The sequence below is a fragment of the Carcharodon carcharias genome, chromosome 8 (assembly GCF_017639515.1).
Source record: "Carcharodon carcharias isolate sCarCar2 chromosome 8, sCarCar2.pri, whole genome shotgun sequence".
NCBI lineage: Eukaryota > Metazoa > Chordata > Chondrichthyes > Lamniformes > Lamnidae > Carcharodon > Carcharodon carcharias.
In genome coordinates, this window is record NC_054474.1 from 174,007,084 (window position 1) to 174,030,661 (window position 23,578).

The 23,578-nt window shown below is 43.0% G+C and overlaps 1 long non-coding RNA gene across 4 annotated transcripts in view; it reads right to left on the reverse strand.

Annotated features, from left to right (window-relative positions):
- Positions 1-20,764: 20,764 nt before the first annotated feature.
- Positions 20,765-23,578, reverse strand: part of LOC121280886 — a 34,206-nt gene continuing 31,392 nt past the window's right edge. For all 4 annotated transcript variants that reach the window (XR_005943745.1, XR_005943744.1, XR_005943746.1 and 1 more), the window contains one exon: positions 20,765-22,349. This is a non-coding gene — a long non-coding RNA (uncharacterized LOC121280886). The remainder of the gene's footprint in view (positions 22,350-23,578) is intronic.

Sequence of the window (23,578 nt, forward strand, 5' to 3'; positions counted from 1 at the left end):
ATGGAACAGCCTGAAATTCAACACTGTGATTAATGAGGTGCAATACACCTTTAAGTGAATATGAGCAGATTGACCACATCACTTTGTGACCCAATGGCTGTGTAACGTGGCTTGTAATGTTAATGTTAGTCTAGATTAAGGTCTAATTGGAGAAGCACACATCATGTTAGTGCCCTGTTGTCTGTGTAAATAAATAACATGTGCTTCACTTCATATTGGTCTCTGCGTCTACAGTAGAATGTTATCACCTCACCTGCCAATGGATAAGTGTGCAACCGGTTCACAAGCAAAGTGACCCACGTAGTGGAACATGAGAACTGGCGATGAGGAACAACATGGCCAGTCGACGACACCAAGGAAAGCCACCAAAACTCTATTGAAGTGAATCAGCCGGGCCTTGCTGGCTGATTGTAAGTACATCCCTCACCATCGTCGTCAAAGTTATCTCCCTCCAGTGTGCCACACTTTAGCCGCATCGAACCGTTTGATCAGACCACCGATGACTGGTCACATTATATTATTTTGGCTAACGACATTTTGGGGGAGCAGAAGAGGCGGGTAACCCTCTTATCATCGTGTGGCAGTGAAACATGCGGCCTAATTTGTAGTCTAGTGACAGCCATCGCCCCAGATTCCAAGAGCTTTGATGAGTTGGTAAATCTTGTGAAAAGCCACTTTCAGCCGAAACTCTCGGTAACAACGCAAGGCTTTAAATTCAATTCGAGGTGTCATGCCTCTGGAGAGACAGTCGCTTGCTGTGTGTTTTTTTCATTTATTCATGGGATGTGGGCTTCACTGGGTGGGCCAGTATTTATTGTCCATCCCTAGTTGCCCTTGAGAAGACTCAATTGAACCTAACCTGACCACATTCTTAGGCAGTGCATTCAAGATCCTAACACTCGCTGCATGAAAAGGTTTTTCCTTATATTGCCATTGCATCATTTGTCATTACCTTAAACCTGTGCCCTCTGATTCTTGATCCTTCCACCAATGGGAACAGTGAACTAGTATTCCAGAGACCCAGGGTAATGCTCAGGGGACCCGGGTTCAGATCCACCATGGCAGATGGTAAAATTTGAATTCAACAAAAACCTTGAATAAAAATTCTGATGATGACCATGAAACCATTGCCAATTATTGTAAAAACTCATCTGGTTCACTAATGTCCTTTAGGGAAGGAAATCTGTCTCCCTTACCTGGTCTGGCCTACATCTGACTCCAGACCCATAGCAATGTGGTTGACTCGTAAAAGTCCTTTGAACAAGGGCAATTAGGGATGAGCAATAAGTGCTGGCCTAGCCAGCAACACCCACATCTCACGAATAAAAAAAAAACCTCTCTCCTGACCCTTCGTGACTTTAAACACCTCTATCAAATCATCTCTCAACCTTCCCCAATGCAAACAATCCCAGCTCCTTCAACATTTCTATGTAACTGAAGTTCCGCATTGCTGGAACCATTCTTGTGAATCTTTTCTGCACTCTCTCTAATGCCTTCACATCCTTCGTAAAGTGTGGTGCCCGCCCAGTTCTGGATGCAATACTCCAGCTGAGACCAAACCAGTGCTTTTTTTTAATACAAGTGTAATATACCTTAGTTGCTTTTGTACTCTATGCCCCTACTGATAAAGTCCAAGATGGCATATGCTTTATTAACCGCTTCCTCAGCTTGTCCTGTCACCTTCAGTGACATGCACACATACATCCAGGTCCTTCTGCTTTCCCTTTAGAATTGTATCCTTTATTTTATATTATTTCTGTGCATTCTTCCTACCAAACTGAATCACTTCAAATTTATTTGCATTAAGTTTAATTTGCCACTTGTCTGACCGTTCCATCAGCCTGTCCATGTCCTTTTGAAGTTCTACACTAACCCCCCTCACTGTTCCAAGTTTCGCCTCATCTGCAAATTTTGAAATTGTGCCCTGTGCTCCAAGGTCTAGGTCACTAATATATATCAGGGAGAGCAGGCGGTCCTAATCCCTGGGGATCTGCGCTATAAGCCTTCCTCCAGTCCGAGAAACAACTCTTCACCTCTACCCTGTTTCCTGTCACTCAGCCAATTTCGTAACCATCTCACTACCTGTCCCAGGTCTGTCATGCGGCACTTCATCAAATGTCTTTTGGAAGTCCATGTACACCACATCAACATAACCCTCATCAAACTTCTTTATTACCTGAACAAAAACTCAAGCAAGTTATTTAAACATGATTTTCCCTTAACAAATCCACATTGGCTTTCCTTAAATAGCCCACATTTACCCTAGTGACTATTAATTTTGTCCCGAACTATTGTTTCTAAAAGCTTCCCCATCATCAAGGTAAAACAGGCTGGCCTGTAGTTGCTAGGCTTACCTCTACACTCTTTTTTGAACATAGGTTTAACATTTCCAATTCTCCAGTCCTCTGGCACCACCCCTGAGTCTAAAGAAGATTGAAAAATTATGGCCAGTACCTCCACAATTTCCATTCTCAATTTCTTCCATGCCCTTGGATGCATTTTGTCCAATTCTGGTGCTTTATCAACTTTTAAGTACAGGCAGCCTATCCAATACCTCCTCCTTATTAATTTTAAACTATTTAAGTGAATGAACTACCTCCTCTTTTAGTGTGACCTGGATGACATCTTCTTCCTTGGTAAAGATAAATTCCAAGTATTCATTTAATAGCTCAGCTATGCCTCCTACCTCCATGCGTAAATCCCCTTTTCAATCCGTAATCGACCCCACTCCTCTTCTTACCAACATTTTGCTATTTCTATGCCAAGAGAAGACTTTGAGATTCCCTTTTATATTAGTTGCCAGTCTCATCTCATACTCTATCTTTGCTTCTCTTCTTTGCTTTTCAATTTCCCTCTGAACCTTCTATATTCATACTGGTTCCCAATTGTATTATCCACCCAACAGCTGTCACTTTATTTGCTCCATCTTAATCTCTATCTTTTATGTCATCCAGTCAGCTCTCTTGGTTTGTTTGCCCTATCTTTCCCCTTGATGGGAATATACCTTGAATGTACTTGAACTAGCTCATTTTTAAAGGCAGCCCATTGTTCAGTTACAGTTTTGCCTGCTAATCTTTGATTCCAGTTTATCTGGACCATTCTTACACCATTGGAGTTGGCTTTCCTCCAGTTAATTATTTTTACTCTGGATTGTTCCTTATCCTTTTCTATAGTCAACCCAAACCTTATGATACAACGATCACTATTCCCTAAATGTTCTCCTACTGGCACCATTTTCCAAAGAGCCAGGCACAGCAATGTCTCCTTTCTTATTGGACTTGAAACATACTGGTATAGAAAACCCTCCTGCACATACCGCAGGAACTCTTTCCCCTCTCTGCCCTTTACATTACTCCTTTCACAAATCCCCCATTATAACTATTCTATATTTCTTGCACTTCTCTGTAATTTCCTTGCAAATTTGTTCCTTGTCTTCTTTCTCACTAGTTGGTGGCCTATAGACTATACTGAGCAAGGCAAATGCACATTTTTTTCCCTTGGCTCTAGCTAAGGGTGGCTTCATGCAAAGAAATAGCCATTTGATGACAGTGCATTAAAACTGCCGATTTTTGGTAAATTAATTGTTTTATTAAAATTATCAGAATAGATCAAACTAAATGGTCATTTGTTTACCCATACTGCAACCTGTTTCAGGAAGTGCCAGACAATATCCAGCAAGAATCCAGATGACAATAAATGTAAGATAATATGCAACCTGATAATGCTTAGAGAGAGAAATATTAACCGTGATATTTAATATAGCAACAGCCAGATCAAGTTTGCCATCATTTTTTCCACCAAAAATTATGTTAATAGTTACAATAGCTGGGACATCATAAAATTTGACTTATATTTCAGTAAGGTCCTGTTACGATCTAACATCCTGCTGTGTGTTGTGCCATCTGTCATCTTGCTTCTGGTGTAGCAGAGAGTTGGCTGATGCAATAGGTTTAAGCCCTGTTTATAAAGAGTAGATTACTAGTGAAAATACCTGTAGCTGGGTCAACTAAAGATAAAAGGCTTGATAAATATGGCATGTATTTTAAAGCTACATAAACCAGAGAGTTGGAATCACTCCAAAAATGAGGGCTAGATTCTATCACCTTCATTGTGTTGAGGCATTAAATGATGCATAGTGCATTTCTGTACACTGTGCTCATTTTGGAATTTTATTCCCTAGTTCAGCATAGTTGTATTCATTTTGTGTTGAACAACACCTTGCATTTATATAGTATCTTTAACATAGTCCAACATTCCCAAGAAACTTCACAGGAGCATAAACAGACAAAATTTGACACCAAACTACATAAAGTGATATTGGGATGGATGACCTACGCTTGGTCAAAGAGGGGGGGTTTTGGCACCTTCTTAAAGGAGGAGAGGGAGGCAGAGAAGTTTACAGAGTAAATTCCAAAACTTAGGGTCCAAGCAGCGGTGTACAAGAGGCCAGAACTAGAGGAGCACAGAAAGCTCAGGATGTTGAACAAAAACAGAAAATGCTGCAAATACTCAGCAGATCTAGCAGCATCTGGGGATAGAGAAACAGAGTTCACATTTCGAGTCCATATAACCCTTCTTCAGAGCTAAAGAGAAATGGAAATGTGATTAAATTTATACTGTTTGAGGGGAGCGGAGCAGGTGAAGCTGGATAGAAGGTCAGCAATAGTGGGGGGGGACAAAGGACAGATTGAATAAGATGTCATGAACTGAAGGACAAAGAGAGCGTTAATGGTAGTGGTTAGGGCTAAAAAAGGTGCTGATGGTGGCGTTAAGGCAAGAATGCAGAATATGATAATAGCAGAAAAAGGGTGAGCACTGTGTGAAAGAACAACATGGAACAAGTAACAGATTGCCCTTTTGGGGCTGGGGTGGGAGGAGGGGTGGTGGTGGGATAAAAAAGGATTGCAAATGTGATAGAAGGGGGATAAAAAGGGGATAAAACAATGAATAAATGAATAAAAATAAAAATGAATAAAAATAAAAGGATAAAAGATAAAAATGAATGTAGAAAAAAGGGGATTAAAAAAGGGGTGAGGAGAGAGTTCATGGTCAGAAGTTGTTGAACTCAATATTCAGTCCAGAAGGCTGTAAAGTGCCTGGTCGGAAGATGAGGTGCTGTTCCTCCAGTTTGTGTTGGGCTTCACTGGAACATTGCAGACCAAGGACGGACATGTGGGCATGAGAGCATGGTGGAGTGTTGAAATGGCAAGCAACAGGAAGGTCTGGGTCATGCTTGTGGGCAGACCGAAGGTGTTCTGCAAAGCGGTCACCCAGTCTGCATTTGGTCTCCCCCAATTTAGAGGAGACTGCATTGGGAGCAGTGAATGCAGTAGACCAAATTGAAGGAGGTGCAAGTTAAGCGCTGCTTCAGCTGAAAGGAGTGTTTGGGCCATTGGATGGTGAGGAGAGAGGAAGTAAAGGGGCAGGTGTTGCACCTTCTGCAATTGCATGGGAATATGTCCCAGGAAAGGGATGAGGTGTTGGGGGTGATGGAGGAGTGGACCAGGGCATCCCGGAGGGAATGGTCCCCACGGAATGCTGACAGGGGGAAGACGTGTTTGGTGGTGGCATCATGCTGGAGTTGGCGGAAATGGCGGAGGATGATCCTTTGAATGTGGAGGCTGGTGGGGTGAAAAGTGAGGACATGATCCTGGAAGGGAGGGGAAGGTGTGTGGGCAGAGGCATGGGAGATGGGTCAGACATGGTTAAGGGCCCGGTCAACTACAGTCGGGGGGGAAACTTCTGTTAAGGAAGACATGTTAGAAGCACTGTTTTGGAAAGTGGCATCATCGGAACAGATGCGACGGAGGCGAAGGAACTGAGAGAATGGGATGGAGTCCTTACAGGAAGCGGGGTGTGAGGAGCTGTAGTCGAGGTAGCTGTGGGAGTGAGTGGGCTTGTAATAAATATTGGTGGACAGTCTATCACCAGAAATGGAGGCAGAGAGGTCCAGGAAGGGGAGGGAGGTGTCAGTGATGGACTATGTGAAAGTGATAGAAGGATGTAAATTGGAAGCAAAATTGATAAATTTTTCCAGGTCCGGACGAGAGAATGAAGCAGCACCGAAACAGTCGTCGATATACCGAGAAAAAGTGTTGTGGGAGGGGGCCTGAGTAGGACTGGAACAAGGGATGTTCCACATACCCCATAAAGAGACAGGCATAGCTGGGGCCCATAGCCAGACCTTTTATTTGCTTTTAAGCTCAGAATGTTGTAGGGCTGAAAGAGTTCACAGAGACTGGAGGCGGTTGGGGGTGGGTGTTGTGGTTGTGGGGGGGAGGCAGGTGGTGCAGCAAGTCAGAAAGGGTTTTGAGGCCATGGAGGGATTTGAAAACGAGGGTGAGAATTTTAATATCAGACAAGGAGCCAGTGTAGGTCAGTACGAGCAGGGCTGATTGGCGAATGAGACTCAGTATGAATTAGGATATGGGGAGCAAAGTATTGGATAAGCTGCATTTGGTCTTTATGTTATTAAGTAGTCAACAAATCTTAATAGAAAAGGATACAGTTGAAAATGCCTCCTGAACAGTACATTTGGGAAAAAAAATTCCACGTGGGTGTTAGGATTGCAACATATAGGGAAAACAGACCATATTCAGTCACTTATAACAGGATGTCTTCAATCTGAAAAAAAAACTTCTGCGTTCACTGTCTTCAGCCTTCATTCCGAGATGTTTGCACAGATTCGTATGGCCACTGACAACTCGTGAAGTAGAACAGAGAGTTCCTCTGGACATGGAAAAGCTGGAGGACTCATTTTGCCCACTCACAACATAGAGACAGAATAAAGTGCTTTAGACCCAGTGTAGAACAATCTATACTTAGGCCAGCCTTTGAAGAACCTGAAGAGAGAACTTGAGTTTATCTCATAAGTACTTGGTGGGAGGAGCAGAGGGGGTGGTGCAATTTTCACCAGCTTTTTTAGGCACTAAGGAGCCTTCAAGGGCAAGATTCGGTCTTGAGCTGAAAAGCTGGTTTAAGCCACGTTTAGGAAAAGGCACTGTCTTGGTAAAGGAGTTGAAGTATTGTTAGGAGGATTGTTAAGGGCCGATTGCCACTTAAAATGCCTGCCAGTGCTCATTAAAGAGGCTACATGACATGTTGGTGACTGGTGCTTGACCTAACACCTTCTCACAACAATGACTAGCTGAATAGACGTAAACAAGCCGTTGCTGAGGATTTTGAATGCTACTTAAAGGCAAACTCATCTTCCACCGTTCACTTGTTGCTGCTAAAGGCTTGAAGAGGATCTCTGGACCACATGCGGACTCGTTCTGGAACAACTTTTCAAGACTTTATTAACATTCTATCAACAATTATTCTGGAAATTCTCCAGGGACTCCGCCTATAAAGAGTGAGTCCTATGCTACTCTACCTTATTGGACACCTTATAGAAGTCATCAGGATAAAGGGAGTGCTTGGTCATGGACAACTTGGTAGGAATCCTCTTCAGTCTTCAGGGGGACTTGGAGGAGCATGAGACCAGGGAGAGCAGCACCAACTGCTTGATGAGAGAAAGGTAGAAGGCCAATAAGGACTCCTTCCCCGCTGTGGGTACAGGACATCCCCCAACACCAGAACCTCCAGTATTGTGTCCGAAAACCTGTTCACCGTCTCCCTCAGGTCCTGAGCCGTCGTGAAACCTGCTATGTGCCAGCCAACGTACTGCTCATCTTCCGTGGAAATGGATGTGTGGCATGCATGTATACTGCTCCGTGAAAATTGTTTCTATTCAGACCTGAGTGTTAAACCTGCAGGTGTTGCTTTTAGCAATCCCAGGCAAGGTCAACTTATGGTAATCAGGAATAGGAACAAAACTGCAAACTCAAACCAGATTTTCAAACAGGCATTATTAGCAAAATTCACTTAATGTCTGTTTTCAATCTTTCACCAAAATACCCCCATAACTCTATATCCAAAGGGAGTACCATGACAGATATTTTGTTGAAGTGCAATTTTTGAATAACATCAAACAAATCAGCCAAGAGTATCTCTAGAATACTTGACTTATCTGATCTTGTGCTAAGCAGAGAAATACCTACCCTTGCCACTTTTAATAGGAGAGAGTTCTTGTAAAATCAACAGAGATGGAGGCCTTAAACTTGGTTATTCTGGTGAGTTTCACAGAAATTAAAACGGTATTTCTATTTAACATCAGTGAGGTGGCAAGGAAGCTATAACAATGAACAGAAATTTTCCATAGATTGGTAAGATGTTGGGAATTGAATGTTCTGTAACTGTGCCTTGTTCCACTTACCCACCAAGTTAGTTTGATGCGCAGCTTGGTAATCAAAACATTACAACAGCATTCAGATCTTGTTTTTGCAGAGAAGTATAAAAAAGACAGGTTGATTTTTTTCAAGAGAAATTTATATCTTTGAGTCAATCTTTGGAATTGGAGCTAGGTTTGGAGGAAGATTCTAAAGCAAACTCATGTCAAAAATCTGTACACATTTATGGCATAATTTTAAACTACAGAATAAAGGATCTGGTGCTCGATGTAAGAGAGATGAGCGTTTGATTGCTACTCTTCAGTTTCTATCATCTCCAATAACTTTACCTTCTATGCTGTTTAGATCCCATACATGGTGTTGTATCTGACTTGGAATTCTCAAGTCCCCAGATTTTTTATACAACTTGCAGACACTTTAATACACAAGACAGATATTTGGAAGGAGGGAGAGTCTCAACAGATAGCTAAACAAAACTCAGGATAGCCAGCCTAATAAGGGATATGAGAAAGAAGGGGATTTGAACAGTAGTAAACCTGATAACTTGTTCCGAGTGCTCAGATTTTGTGTTGGTGTGAAATTACCTCTAGGTTTTTGGATAGAATTTTGTAGATACAGTTGATTTGTATGGTATCTAAATGGAAAACCCCTCAGGTTTCCATTAAGTGAGAGGCCTAGGGCATCTGTTCCTCTACTCATGCTCCTCTTCATTTCACATTATTCATGGGTATCAAATGAACTTGTAAAATTCTGTGCCTGTACTTTTGAGGAATGATGAAATATTTTCCTACTTTCTTGCATATCAAATCCCTTAATGTTGAAAGGGAACTTAAAGAAAATATACTTCACCCCCAGAGGAAAAAATATATTGGTTGCAAACTTTGGCTCCGTGTCATGGTTTTGGTACTATGGATGTTGGTTTAGAAGCAAAATGGTGTCCGTGCTGCTTCTGGCCATGCCTTCTGATGTGGTCCATGCTGACAGACATCTTGCTGAGGGCACTATAGTGGGATTTATGAGCGTGTATTGGAAGTATGCAGAAGTGGCTGACTGTGATGTCAGTCAGTGTCCAACATTGATTTGACACCAGTGCTACCATTTTGGACTTTGCTACTCTAGTTAACGCTCTCTCTTAAGCATGCACAGCTAAACATGCATTCAGTAGCATGAAGGATCCCCTCTCATTTGAGCACTGGTATCAGCAGTTGTGATGGCAACAGTCTGAGTCCACATCTCAGTTAGCTGGGGTTTCATGACCTCAATCCGAGCTTCCACTGTAGCCACTCAGATTGCTTCTGCTTGTGCTGCAATGGAAGTGGAGACATTGACTGATGCTGCTTCATGTTCTCTCTGCATGTGGTCTCACTGTGCTGGCCATCACCTCCAACTGGAAAAGATGGGCTCCAATCTCCGCAAGTTGGAACCACACTCCTCTATGCATCTTGACACAATTTCTGGCATGATTGTCAATGCGCCGAGTAACTGTGTGTGCAAGTCCAGCAGAGTCTTTCTGTACACTAGCCCATCAAAATCCTCACCTCAGTCATCAGCAGCAGAATTCCGGTATGATCTCATCTCAGATTCTTTCCCCCTGCACTGGCAGCAGCTCACCTGTGCCTAGCAACACACCACATCCAGATCCCACCTCGATGCTTCCCTCTAAAGTATGCACAGTGCGAGTATCGGCTAGTGGCTGTGAATGCCAGATCGAGCAACAGTGTTTCTTCCTCAGTAGTTTCTTCACCCTCTGGTTCTTTAGGCTTCTGCCCCTCTAACTGGCTAGTTGGCAGTTTTTGTGTGTCTGAAAGCATAAGGGCACAAGATCAGGGTTGGAGAGAGAGAAGCGGGGCAGGCAAGAGGTATATGGCTATAGCATCTGCAGCTTGTAAATCTAGGATGAGGGGGAGGTGGGATGTGAGAAGGTGGAACAGGTAGGAACAGTCCCACTGCTGACCACTGTCTCAGTCACAGCTGCTCCAATTATTTCCATTACTGTCTTCCCCAGGAAACTGAACATGTAGCTGTGCCTGCCACCTACTAATTAGTTATTGCTGCTACCTATTGTGGATCACCTATGAGAAAAGGAAGTTTGCCAATGAATGTGGTGCATTATCTTTGGGTGATGTGCCTGCTACAGTTAAATAGCTGGCAGTGTGAGCAAGATGTGAGTGTGTGGCTTGCAGCAGGGCTAAGTATGTGAGACTGAGTTGAGGATATGAATGTGAGGTATGAATCATGGCTGACAGATATTGTTGGTAAACAAGTGAAGGGGTTGTGACGAAAGAAGCAGTGTGTGAAGATAGTGGTGTAGTTGGTAGGACACACACTCACCATCCTGACTTGGAAATAAATCGCTGTTCCTTCACTGTTGCTGGGTCAAAATCTTGGAACTCCCTTCCTAACAACACTACACCACATGGACTGCACCAGTTCAAGAAGGTAGCTCACCACCACCTTCTCAAGGGCAAATAAGGATGGGCAATAAATGCTGGCCCAGCCAGTGAAGCCCACATCCCCATGAGTGAATTAAAAAAACCAAAACATGGCATTTGAACATGCATTCACTCACCTTGATTGCTCATGCATCCAGGTCCTCTGGACTAGAGTGCTGGCAAGAATCACAACGGCTACCTGGTCCGAGTGCCATCTTAGTACTGGAAGGGAGGGCCTCCTGATCCCAAATGGAGAGAGATTCGGTCCTCTGGTGCACCTCCTGCACCAAGTCCTCTAGCACAACATCTGTGAACGTTGAGCAGGGCTAGTGCAACCACCAGATGAACTAAGCCACTGCCGAGGGTGCAAGCTATACAGGCAGCAATGGCAGTGTGACAAAAAGCCAAAGTCTGAATTGCGAAACTTTAAAATTATATTGCTATGACTTTGTTATGTGCATGAGCAACTTAATCCAGTTCCCAGGGCAGGGCACTGTGCAGTTTCAGTTCAGTTGTTCCCCCCTCCCTCCCTGTCCCGCTAGAATTTTCTAGCAGGCAACAGCAGCGAGCAGCTCTTTCCTGGCCCTGCCCATACCCCCACTCATGCTCGCAACCTCTTGACCATTTCCTCTGCGTGCAGGCACTCGCTGACCATCCCATTGCTTTATCTTCCTCGCACCCCACCCCGCCCCCCCCACCCCCACCCCCTCCAGGTGATGATCTTGTGACGCAGACTGAGGTCCCACGAGAGGTGTGGGAGCGGAGCATGCGAATCGGAGCAGCGCCAAGGGAACATGTTGCTGAGGAAGCAGAACAGTGCGATGGGACTCAGGTGGCTGAAGCCAGAGCAAAGGCAGGCCACGGATAATATCTACCTGTGAGTTTGACTATTTTTAATGGTTGTGTGAGAGTGGAAGCGTTTTACGGTATTCGTTTTTGCAAGATAATTGGGGTGACGGTGGGGGTGGGGAGGGCACCAGACTGAAGGTTCACCTACAGCGGTGAATCACCTTGTGCTGGCACTGACCTTGAGGCATGCCCAATGGCCCATTGAGCCAATTCTCTACATTCATGCAGCTCTTGCACTCTTCCCTAATCACTTCCAGCATCTGATGCAGCCAGAACACATCTTATGCACCTTTCAGAGGTGCAGTCTGGCTTTAAATGGGGTTGGCTAGCTAAGTACTGTTATGTTTGCATGAACCTGGGCCCCCAATGACGCAGGCAGTGCTGGTCTGCATGGCACAATCATTATAACTAGCGGGCTGCTGCCTGCATCTCTTGGAACAGGCACAAGATAATTGTTTATCATGATCCCCTTCCTTCATTTCGGATTTGGGGGCTATCCAATTTAGCCCCTTTAGATTTAAGGTAAATTCAATGACACTGTTTCCAGCGAAAGACTCACGTTGGAAAATTGGCGTTATTGTTACAACTCTGTCTTCAGCCCTTGGTTGCTTTGTGTTTGGGATCAATAACTTTCTTATCTGAACTGGACACATTTGGATTGTCCAACTGACCTGATGTGTCCTGAAACTATCCTCAAAATGATATCCAACTGTGAGGTTTCCAGAACAATGAGCTGCATTGCAGATACAAGTGACCTACTTACATTCACAGCATAAGCGAAACACCAGCAGTGAGTCTGTGAAAGGTTCACTTAGCTGCAAGATCTCAGCTTGCTTCTTTCAATTTTCCTTTATTTTGAGATCTAGGGCTCGGAATCCAATGGAGTCCGTTCCAGTGGCAGAAGAGTAGCGGAGTGGAACTCTGCCCTTGCCGTGGCCGCAGACCCTGCTCCAAAGCTCAAGAGCGCTCAAATCTGCGGTGGCTGCTCCACCTGAGGTGACCCTGACCCTTCTAGGCCAAAGGTAAGAATAAACATTGCACTTTTCAGCTCATAGAGAAGCCATTTTAGCTCCGGGCAGATGTAACCAATCCGTTTGGATTAAGATAAAAACAAAAAAACTGCGGATGCTGGAAATCCAAAACAAAAACAGAATTACCTGGAAAAACTCAGCAGGTCTGGCAGCATCGGCGGAGAAGAAAAGAGTTGACGTTTCGAGTCCTCATGACCCTTCGACAGAACTAAGGGGGTCATGAGGACTCGAAACGTCAACTCTTTTCTTTTCCGCCGATGCTGCCAGACCTGCTGAGTTTTTCCAGGTAATTCCGTTTGGATTAAGGTTTGGGGCATTTTAGGAAGCCTCAAGGGGTATCATACCACTCTTGGTGATGCAATTTCTGCTGAAGTCCTTCAAGGGGGCGGAGGATGAAATTTCTAGGGTACTCCAGGAGCTTCCCAATAAGTGCCCTTTGATGCAGGATCTACCATGGGGGTGCCTTCCTCCCAGAAAATGGCTGATGATAAAACGCGGTAGAATCACAGAGGAACCGAGTACACAAAAATTTGGGTTGCAGCTATCAACCTGCCTGCTCTCCATCTTTGAACCAAGCTGGGATTTTGGGGCCTTCGTTTCACTGAGATTTTAACCTTTCCAACACCCGCCCCCCAACCCCAAAATAAAAAAAAAAGGAAAATCTTTGTTCCTAGGTGTCTTTCAATTTCCCTGGGAGTGTCTGATAAAATGGTGTAAAACGTTCAGCACGACAGATTGTCTCAGACCCACCAATTTCATTGTCTACTTCCTTACTGGAAATGGTTAGGGAAGAATTGAAGGGCTGCATGAATGCACGGAAATGGCTCAACAGGCCATAGAGCATGTCTCAAGGTCAGGGGCAACGCGAGGGATTTGCCGCCCTAGTTGAAGATTTCTACTATATCTAGAGAATGTTTGGAACTTTAAAATAAGGCACCCAAAACTAGACAAGCTTTGCTCAGTAAGATGGTTCTAAATGATTTGCATAGGTTTACTATTGCCTTTTTGCTTTTGTGATCTCCACCCCTATTTATAAAACATCCCATTTGATTTTTTTTTTAAACTTTACCAACTTGCCCTCGCAACTCTAAAGATTTGTGTATCCAAGCCCTTAAAGTCCTGAACCCAGACCCTTGCAACTGAGAGGATGTTGTTGGCAGCCGGTTTCTAAATCATTGCCAATACTGATTTAGCCAGCTGGCAGGCAACACACAAGGCAGATCCAATAAAGACTCCATTCAGTTTTCATGCTCAGTGTGAGCATATGTTTGATCCTCACTTGATGCTTCCACAAATCAGGAAGGAATCTGAAAGGATTAGAGGGAGATGAGAGTAGGGTGTAAAGATAGTTAAAATGAGAAGGGATTATTGTGGGTAAAAACACCAACATAGGCCAGTTGGACAAAATGACCAAGATGTATATTTGATGCAATTCATTCCTTAATCCATTCCCATTGTATATGAGGGCTTGTCGTCCACATAACTGGCACATTGGTGGGAAGGGGAAGGTTTTCTTTTAATTGTTTACATGATGTGGGCAACACTGGCAAGGCCGCATTTATTGCCCACTGCTGGTTGTCCAGATAAGGAGATCGGGGGCTTTCTCTTTGAATGCTATGGTATTTGTGATGATGGTGCTTCCATGAAAGTGCTGAAAATGTTAGTCAAGGAATTTCAGGGTTGCGATCCACCGATAAAGAAGGGACACTGTGGGCAGAATATTGTGCTCGCCTGGGGGTGGGGTGGTGTGTGCACCCAACCTAAACGAGCATAAAATGACGCGCGATGAGGGCAGGTGAGCATCCCGACATCATCGCGCACTTGCTCGATATTTTGGTCGGCGGGTGCATGCGGGAATAGTCAGAGTGCCTGCCAACAATTAAGCAGCCTATTAAGACCCTTAATGAAGTAATCGATTCAAATCTTTTGCCGCCCATCCAGCCGTTTGGTTGGCAGGCCGGTGAAAAGGCCAAGGGACCTTTGCATTTTTGGCGAAACCTCATCCACAGGCGGGATGAGGTTTAAAACATTAATTGAAAAAAAAATTTTGCACTCATCTCTGACATGTCCCTGCTGATGTGACAGAGTCACATGAGAGGGCATGTTTTTTTTTACATTTTTAATAGCTTTATTTTTTATTTGGAAAATCTTCAGCTCCCTGAAGAGCTCTGTGCCTCAGGGAGCTTTTACTGCTGCAACCCGGGCACATGTGTGAACTTCCACACTCACGCTCCTCCCATCTGCACCCCAACAGCGCTGAGCCCCCTGGGAAATCCTGGCCTGTGTCTGTATGTCCAGTTCAAAATTGTGTGTGGCTTGGAGGGGAACTTGAAGGTGAAGGTGTTTCTAATATATGCTATTCTTGTCTTCTCAGTTGTGGAGGTCACGGAGCTTGGAACTGAACAGAAACAAAATGAGGTTTGTTTAGCATTTAGTGAATTCTCCTATTTTTTTTGACTCACTCTTAATCTTCTCCCTCTCTTGCTCAGAAAACTACATTTTTAAACCAAAAATCAAATAAACTCTAAACTGTACATGGGCATTGTGATTATATGATTATTTTATCATGTGGGTAAACTGTGCAGGTGAATTTCTACAGAGGCTCTCCCACTTGTCTGGTGTGACTTTGACAGAAAACCCTGATCAAGGTGTAAATGTAAAGCTATGGCTTCCTATACAGTTAAACTGGTGGGCAGGCATCATATCTGCTGTATCTGCCTATCCCACATAGCAAAAAATGAAGCACTTGGCCATGGCCCCTCTTCCCCCAAGTTGACCCTCCTGCTGGGACCTGCTCCTGCCCAGTACACCACATTTCTCATTTTGTACGAGATGTGTAAAGATGGATGTTACTTTTTTAAAAATATTTTGGGAATATGATGGTATTCTGTAAAGAGGGCTGTATATGTTCATGATTAATTAAACTGGGGGAGGGTTAATAGAGACAGCTTGTCTGTGAGAGTTGAGAGATAAAAGGGTTAGAATCATTCCTTTGTAATGAGAGGCTATGGCGAAGTTGGATTTACAAGGGAAAAGGTTGGGTTTTTAGAGTTTGCATTAGGAGATAGGTAGGGACTTGGCGTTTCAGCTGTTAAATTTCAAAGTTAAATTTTTAAGGGACTCTTACAACTTACAAAGGTTTCATAAGTAAACAAGGGAAGTTTATTAAATTTTATTTGACCCGAGAGTGGAGGCAATGGGAAAACATGAAAGATTTTTATATTTTGGAAATGTTGAGATCAAAGAGGTATGAAGGACAATGGAATTTAAGATGAAAGGGTAAAAGGATATTTAAGGAAAAACATTGAGCTGAGCTGTGGTGATTGTGTGGGGGAGATGTCCTGAGACCAGCTCTGTGCTGACAGGAGGTGTGAAATCTGAAGCAGCCATCCAGTCAAACCAGAAAAGTCTTTGCTTCAGAAAGCAGTTTGTTTTCTGAGCTTTCTTGCGATTTCCACAGCAGAGTGAAGTGTTTGAGGATCGTGTGGTATACCTTTACTAAAGTAACAGCATTCTTGCCTTGAGGTCATATTACTGGATTTTTATAGTTAAAAATCTATAAGGGAGTTGTTACCAAATAGTTTACTGCATTCTGTCCAAGTGGTTTTTCTTTGGGGGGATGTTTTATAAGACTGTTTCAACTATGTAACTTTAGTCTTATGTGCTTAAGTTTTCTTATTAATAAATCTTTTACTGCTTTAAAATCCTAAAGGTGTTACTGGAGTTCTATGCTTCTGGGATCAGTAGCTTCTCCTTCTCATTTCCAAATTACAAAAAAAAGGAATCATAGAATACTACAACACAGGAGGAGGCTATTCAGCTGGTTGACTCTGCACTGGCTCTTTCAGAATGTTCCAGTTAGTTTTATTCTTTGCCTCCATATCCCTACAGTTTTTTTCTCCTTCAAGTATTCATCAAATTCCCTTTTGAAAGCTGCTATTCAATCTATTTCCACCATTATCAGGCAGTGCATTCAAAATCCTATGTTCATTGAGTAAAAGGATTTCTAGTCATGATACCTCAGGTTCTTTTGCCAATCATCTAAAATCTGTGCCCTCTGGTTATTGAACTGGCCATTGGAAACAGTTCCCCTTTATTTACTCTATCTAAATCCTTCATACTTTTAAATAACACTATCAAATCTCCTTTTAGCCTTCTTTTCTCTAAAGGGGAAACCCCCAGCTTCTCCAACTGCAATTCTTCATCCCTGGAACCATTCCAGTAAATCTTTTCCATGCCCTACCCAAAGCCATCATTTCCTTTCTGAAGCACGGTGCCAGAATTGCACACAGTACTCTGGATGGGGTCGAAATAATACTTTATATAGGTTTAGCATATATTCCTGGCTTTTGCACTCTATTTATAAAGCTCAGGATCCCATGTTTTATTAACTGCTTTGTTACTGCCCTGCCGCTTTCAAACATTTGTGCATGAATATATCCAGGCTTCCCTTTCAACACATCCCCTTTGAAATTTTACTCCTTACTCTTCTCACCAAAATGTACCAGCCCGCACGTCTGTGTGTGGAATTTCATCTGCTATGAACCCACCTATTCCATCAGCCTGTCTATATCCTCTTGAAATTTATTACTATCTTTCCTGTTTACTGCACATTCAGGTTTTACATCAACTGAAAACATTGAAATGTGCTCAGTATCCCAAAGTAGAAGTCATTAATGCATACCAAAAGCATCAGTGGTCCTAGTGTTGACCCCAGCCACTGTTACCTTCCCTTCAGTTTAGCTTACCTCTATAAATTATGAACGTGTATTAGAAGTATGCAGAAGTGGCAGACTGTGATGTCAGTCAGCGTCTAACATTGACTTGACACCAGTGCTACCATTTTGGACTTTGCTACTCAATGCTCTCTCTTAAGCATGCACAGCTAAACATGCATTCAGTAGCATGAAGGATCCCCTCTCATTTGAGCACTGGTATCAGCAGTTGTGATGGCAACAGTCTGATATCAGTTAGCTGGGGTTTCATGACAACAATCCGAGCTTCCACTGTAGCACTCAGATTGCTTCTGCTATGGAAGTGGAGATATTGACTGATGCTGCTTCATGTTCTCTCTGCATGTGGTCTCACTGTGCTGGCCATCACCTCCAACTGGAAAAGATGGGCTCCAATCTCCGCAAGTTGGAACCACACTCCTCTATGCACCTTGACAGTGGCAACAATTTCTGGCATGATTGTCAATGCGCCAAGTAACTGTGTTGTGCAAATCCAGCAGAGTCTTTCTGTACACTAGCCCATCGAAATCCTCATCTGAGTCATCAGCAGCAGAATTCCGGTATGATCTCATCTCTGGGGAGCGGGCACTCATGATTCTTTCCCCCTGCACTGGCAGCAGCTCACCTGTGCCTAGCAACACACCACATCCAGATCCCACCTCGATACTTCCCTCTAAAGTATGCACAGCGCAGGTTTTGGCTAGTGGCTGTGAATGCCAGATTGAGCAAGTGTTTCTTCCTTGGTAGTTTCTTCACCCTCTAGAACTTTAGGCTTCTGCCCCACTAACTGGCCAGTTGGCAGTTTTTGTGTGTCTGAAAGCATAAGGGCACAAGATCAGGGTTGGAGAGAGAGAAGCGGGGCAGGCAAGAGGTATATGGCTATAGCATCTGCAGCTGGTAAATCTGGGATGAGGGGGAGGCGGGATGTGAGAAGGTGGATCAGGCAGGAACAGTCCCACTGCTAAATTTGAATAATATTTCAAAACTACAATAAATTTTAAAGAAAAGCAGAAAATGCAGGAAAAATTCAGCAGGTCTGACAGCATCTGTGGAGAGAGAAACAGAGTTAATGTTTCGAGTCCATATGACTCTTCTTCAGGACAATACATTTTACCTTTATTCCCTAAGTTAATGTCATGCTTGCATGTGAAATAGATTTTATTTCGCTCTCAAATGTATAAAAGATGTGATACCATCTGACAGAAAGATGGATTACACAAGCATTTTGCACTGTGCTCATATCACATAATCAGGGTGGTTACAACAAAATTATTAGCACAGTGATTCCAGTATAACCATTATCTCGCATCTGTCATAATCTGTATTAATGATACTTTAATCTATGTAGAACAGCATGACTTCTCCTCTAAAGCTTTGCTGATAAGTTTATGAAGTTATTAAGTAAATAATTATTTCAATGGACTCTATAATTTGGAAATATTTAACATTCCTCCTTCCATTATTTACTATTTAGTGGCTTCTTATTGGGCAACAATGAGATTCTCTGCTTTTAGCTAATGTTGATATGTTCAATCAAGCATATTGATTATTGGCCCAAATTATTTTTATCAATGTAGTAAAGTACATAAAATAAATGGTTCAATGCACTTATAACATGATTTTCAAACAAGAAATGCCCAATCGCCATAACAAAGGATTTTAACTTCAAAAATAATTATGTAATGGATTATTTCCAGAAAGTGCTTGCCTCAGATGTACGTGTCCCTGTAGAGCAGAATCAGCAAGAACAGACATGCTTACCTTCAAGTTGCAGGCAGTGAACAGATGGGTTGCCTCATCAGTGAGGTCAGCAACTATTCTTCCATGAATGCACCAGAGGTTCAAAATCTTCAGCTGTTGCCATCCAAATATCAAAATACTCCAACCATTGGCAGTTACAATTTGTTCACATAATTTGAGTGCGCTGCCTTGGATAGCTGACGACTAAATGTTTCATTTCTACTGTATTTGATGTTGATACAATATTTTATTCGCCTGCTCTGCAATAACTCTTCAAAACTAAATCTAGCCAGCTACTGTTGATTCTAGGCAAGGAAGAATACATTTTTCTGCTCTAAATCCAATCACTATATATTTAAAAACAGGCTACTCTGATTGCCCTTTGAATAAACAGATGTGATATTGAGATACAATCCAGTCTTGGATTCCTCAGTCTTTGTTGGGTTAACCTATCTTTATGAGGGTAATGCAGGGCACCACAGTGGGCAAACAGAAGGGAAAAGCAGCCAGACTCTGCTCATTATTGTATGGAGACCTCATCAGGATTGGCTGACACTGGCCTCTCACTGCTATGTTTAAGCTCACAAATAAAAAGTGGCAACTTGGGTGAGTTATCAAAGGACTGCCAGCACCTGTGGAACTGTCTCCCCAGCAGAGGAGATAAATTTGACTGAGGTGGTGAGGGAAGTAACTCTTTAAATGGCTGACCTGAGTCAATTTCATTACACTTAATTCCACATTATGCAATCTATTCTATACTTGGTGCGAATTTTCTGACCAACCACATTTCAGTTATCCTACACAATGGTTTAATCTTCAACATCAGTTGTATTGAGAAATGAATGTTTAGGATTTAGAAGTGGATGCATGTTGAGAGTTTGAAAGTTCACTTTGTATTTACAGAAGCCATTATGAATGAAAGGTGACAGTCACTTAGGGACCTGTGCTGACCTCACTAATGACCCAAGACTCCATTACTGGATTGTTTCCCACCGCACTCACAAAAAACACATTGCACCACATCTCCACTTATATTGTCTCCATTGTGATTCTCCAAAGAAGCCTGAACTGTTACAGAAAACATTTGGCAGTTTGAGGGTGGATGGAGTGTAGATTAGTGCATAATGTCATTTGCAGGTTCCTATGATTTACTCTGTTTCATGATGCTTCCCTTACCTGCTCTGATAAATTGGATTTTCAGGGTTGCTAGGTAAAGTACTCAGCATGGAAATCATCTTTTAAAATAAAGAGTACTGAAAGTGCAACATTGTTGGGTCATCACTTAAGATTTTGACTTGTTTTTTGTCCCCTGTTGCCACAAAGAGGTACTGAGCTAATAGTTGCAGTGTTGCAAATTTTCCTTCTCTTGCTACCAAGGTACTGTAATTACTTTCCCACTGGGATTTCTCCTGATCTCTGTTTTTCAGAGGAAGAAGAGTGTAGTATTAAAATGTTTTGGGCTGAAAGAGTTAATTTGTGGGACTGGAGAAACACCCACATGATAGTGTAAGAGAGTCACATGACCAAGAGTCTAGAAGGAGAAAGCTCATGGCTTAGACTAATATTACCTGCTGTTATGGACAAGAAGGGGTTTAATTTAAACAGCCCTGATTTCTCCTCTCACCACCTGTTCATAAACAGAAAGGTGTTTTTGATTTGCTTCCTCCTTTATGAGGGGTGACATATTTCCCAACCCTTCGGTTTTGGTGTGATTCAATTTCTATCAATAACCCCACAGCAAACTCACGTTAGGGTGAACTCAAAGGGTTAGTTTATTTGCATACGCTCCAACACGGGACGAGGGAAGCAACGTTGCCTCATTTTCACTCACACAGCAAAACAGGGATAGAGAAAGAAAGCTTTAGAGGGCAGAAACCACAGAGAAAAGGATGATTATTTCAGTGAGTTCAGAGTCCAGAATCAAAGTCCAATGGTGTATTCCTTCACAAAGGTCAGCAGGATGATCTGATACTGGATAATTCACTTTTTTTTTTAGTAGAGTTGACTTCAACAATGACAAGAAGAGATGGTCTTGTAGGTGATGGTGCAGAAGTTCGGAAGTAGAAACAGTGTAATGGGGGCCACGCATTCAAACCTGTACAGACCCCCTTTTCTGTGCTGCTGCTAGTTAGATAGAAAGATAGCAGACTGAGCTTTACAGATACATAAGGCAATATTACAGGTTCCACCAGCTAGGGGGTGGGGGGGTGAAGGGGTCATGTCACATGACTCCCACCTCTCCACTTGGGTTTGTATAGTTCCCTTTGAATTTGTTTCTGCAGCCCGCATGGCTCGTTAGGGTCTCTTCCAGAGATAAGGAGGTGCGAATTTCTTCGATACTACCATATAGCCCGTTTTGTTCAGTTTTTAATTTTAGAAATTAGCTATGAGGATATCCACATCTATTTTATAAAAATATATAGTGTGAGATCTTAGCCCCCGATACATGTAGTCTTGTACATCTGTAAATAGTTATGTTCATCCAATAAACAGTTACTGTTCAGATATATCTATGTCTCCATAATTGTTCCTCAGCTAGTCACAACTAACATACAACAAAGAAGAAGAGCTCTGGGGAATTCTGGGAAGATCAGGCAATACCTGAGGAATCAGTCCCCACTTACTGGTACCTCCCTACTACAATGTACAGGCAGGGATGCGTATACATTCTCTTGTTTGAGAACATAGGAATGTACAAGACCAAAAAGCAGAATGTACAGTTCATTACCTTTATTTCTCAATTAACTTTCTCGTTACATGCTTGCTGGACATCCTCTTAAAATTACTGATGGTGTCAGCTGCCTTTTCCTCCCTGTGCAGGCCACTTCCCTTTCCTGCGTGAAATAGATTTATCTGATTTGTTATTCACTTCTCTTCTGAATATCACGCCATACCCTTTCATTCTTGGGACCATGGTAAACTGTTTCTTAGGTTCCAATTTTTTGACAACATTAAGGATCTTGAATACCTCAGAAAGATGCCATCTCATTCTGCTCTTTTGCCAGTGTAAACACTAAGTTTCTGTAGTCTCTTCTTGGACCCCAAATTTTTAATGGCAGGTATCAAACAGGGAACTTTTTTGCTGGAAACTTTGGGTGAAATTTAATACAGGTAATGGAGGTCTCGCCTGCTGGAGAACTGAAAAGGGCCATGCATTAGAGAATTAAGTGACTCCAAGATATTTAATTGGCCAGTGGTGGGCCTTTTCCAGAATCAAGGACAAGGGTCGCCAACTGTGATTGTACGTACTCCTGGAGGTTTCGTCACGTGCCTTGCTCCAATGTTCTAGCCATTAGTCAGCTATCACATCCATCCTTGTGATGTACTGCCTTCCTGTACCAATTGGAAAACAAAAAGACTCATTACCCAATTGGATGATGTTTGATTGTTAGCCAAGCAACCCTTTATTTCCCATTTTCAATATTTTTATATCTGGTAAAGAGAAATATTCAAAGGAAATGACAAAAAACATATTTTTTAAGGCCCCAATGATATTTCTCCAGAGTTGCGCTCAGCAGTATCCTGGGGATCGATCTTCAATTCCTGGAGACTCCAGGCCATTCCTGGAGACTCCAGGCCAATCCTGGAAGGTTGGCAACTCTATCAAGGACCCCAAGGGCAGAAATCCTGCCCACTGAGAGTTGCCTGTCAAAGCAGCTCTCCATTGCAGGCAGCACCACTGGGGGTTGATAGCAGCTGCCAGCAATGCACCATCAGAAGCCCAGGGTCAATGAAGGACCTGAGACCAAAGGTGAGTGAGGGTAGGATGTGGGCCATGGGATCACCTAAGGGGGCAAGAAGGGCAGTTGGAAGTAAGGATAGGGGGTGGCTCTCACATGGGTTGCTCCCTTCCCAATGCTGTGTCCCTTGATCAGGTACTGATCAATAAGGGTCCTCCCCCACATCCTTCAGGGGGCACGGATTTGTTTTTCCGGCTCCCCATGACTGCCCTGCCCATTGCTGGTTGAATATCAGTGGCGGCAGGATGAAGCCTTTAAATGGGCATTACTTACCCACTTAAGGGCCTCAATTGGCATCAGGGCAACAAGGCCATCCACGAGCCTTCCTGCCCCAGAATTAATTGGGACAGAGGCAGGAAGTTGGTTGGGTCCCCACTTAATCAGGCTCTAGCCTGATTAAATGCTCCCCTGCCTCCAAACTTGCCTGAGGTGAGGGCACTAAATATGCCCTTTGATACATTAGTAAAGGCAATATAGGTGAAGTCTGGTTGCCGATCTGCTTGTTAGTGGATGCTAAGGTCACAAATGCACTCTACATTTGTACATCAGGGTCATTTCAAACTGCCACTGGGAATATTGTGATTATCAGCTAACCAGCAATGCATGGTTGCGTGAAGCAAGTGATGTGCTTGTATGCTTCAGCATCACAGTTTATCTCCCTCCCAATGGACAACCAATAGCGGTGTGAGAGTGTTGTGCAATTTTACAGGACAGCAGAATACCAGAAATGTAGGCGTTACTAATTATATCCACACAATATTTTGTTCTCCATTATATGCCACTATCTACTACAACAATTTATATTTATAAAGCATCTTTAAC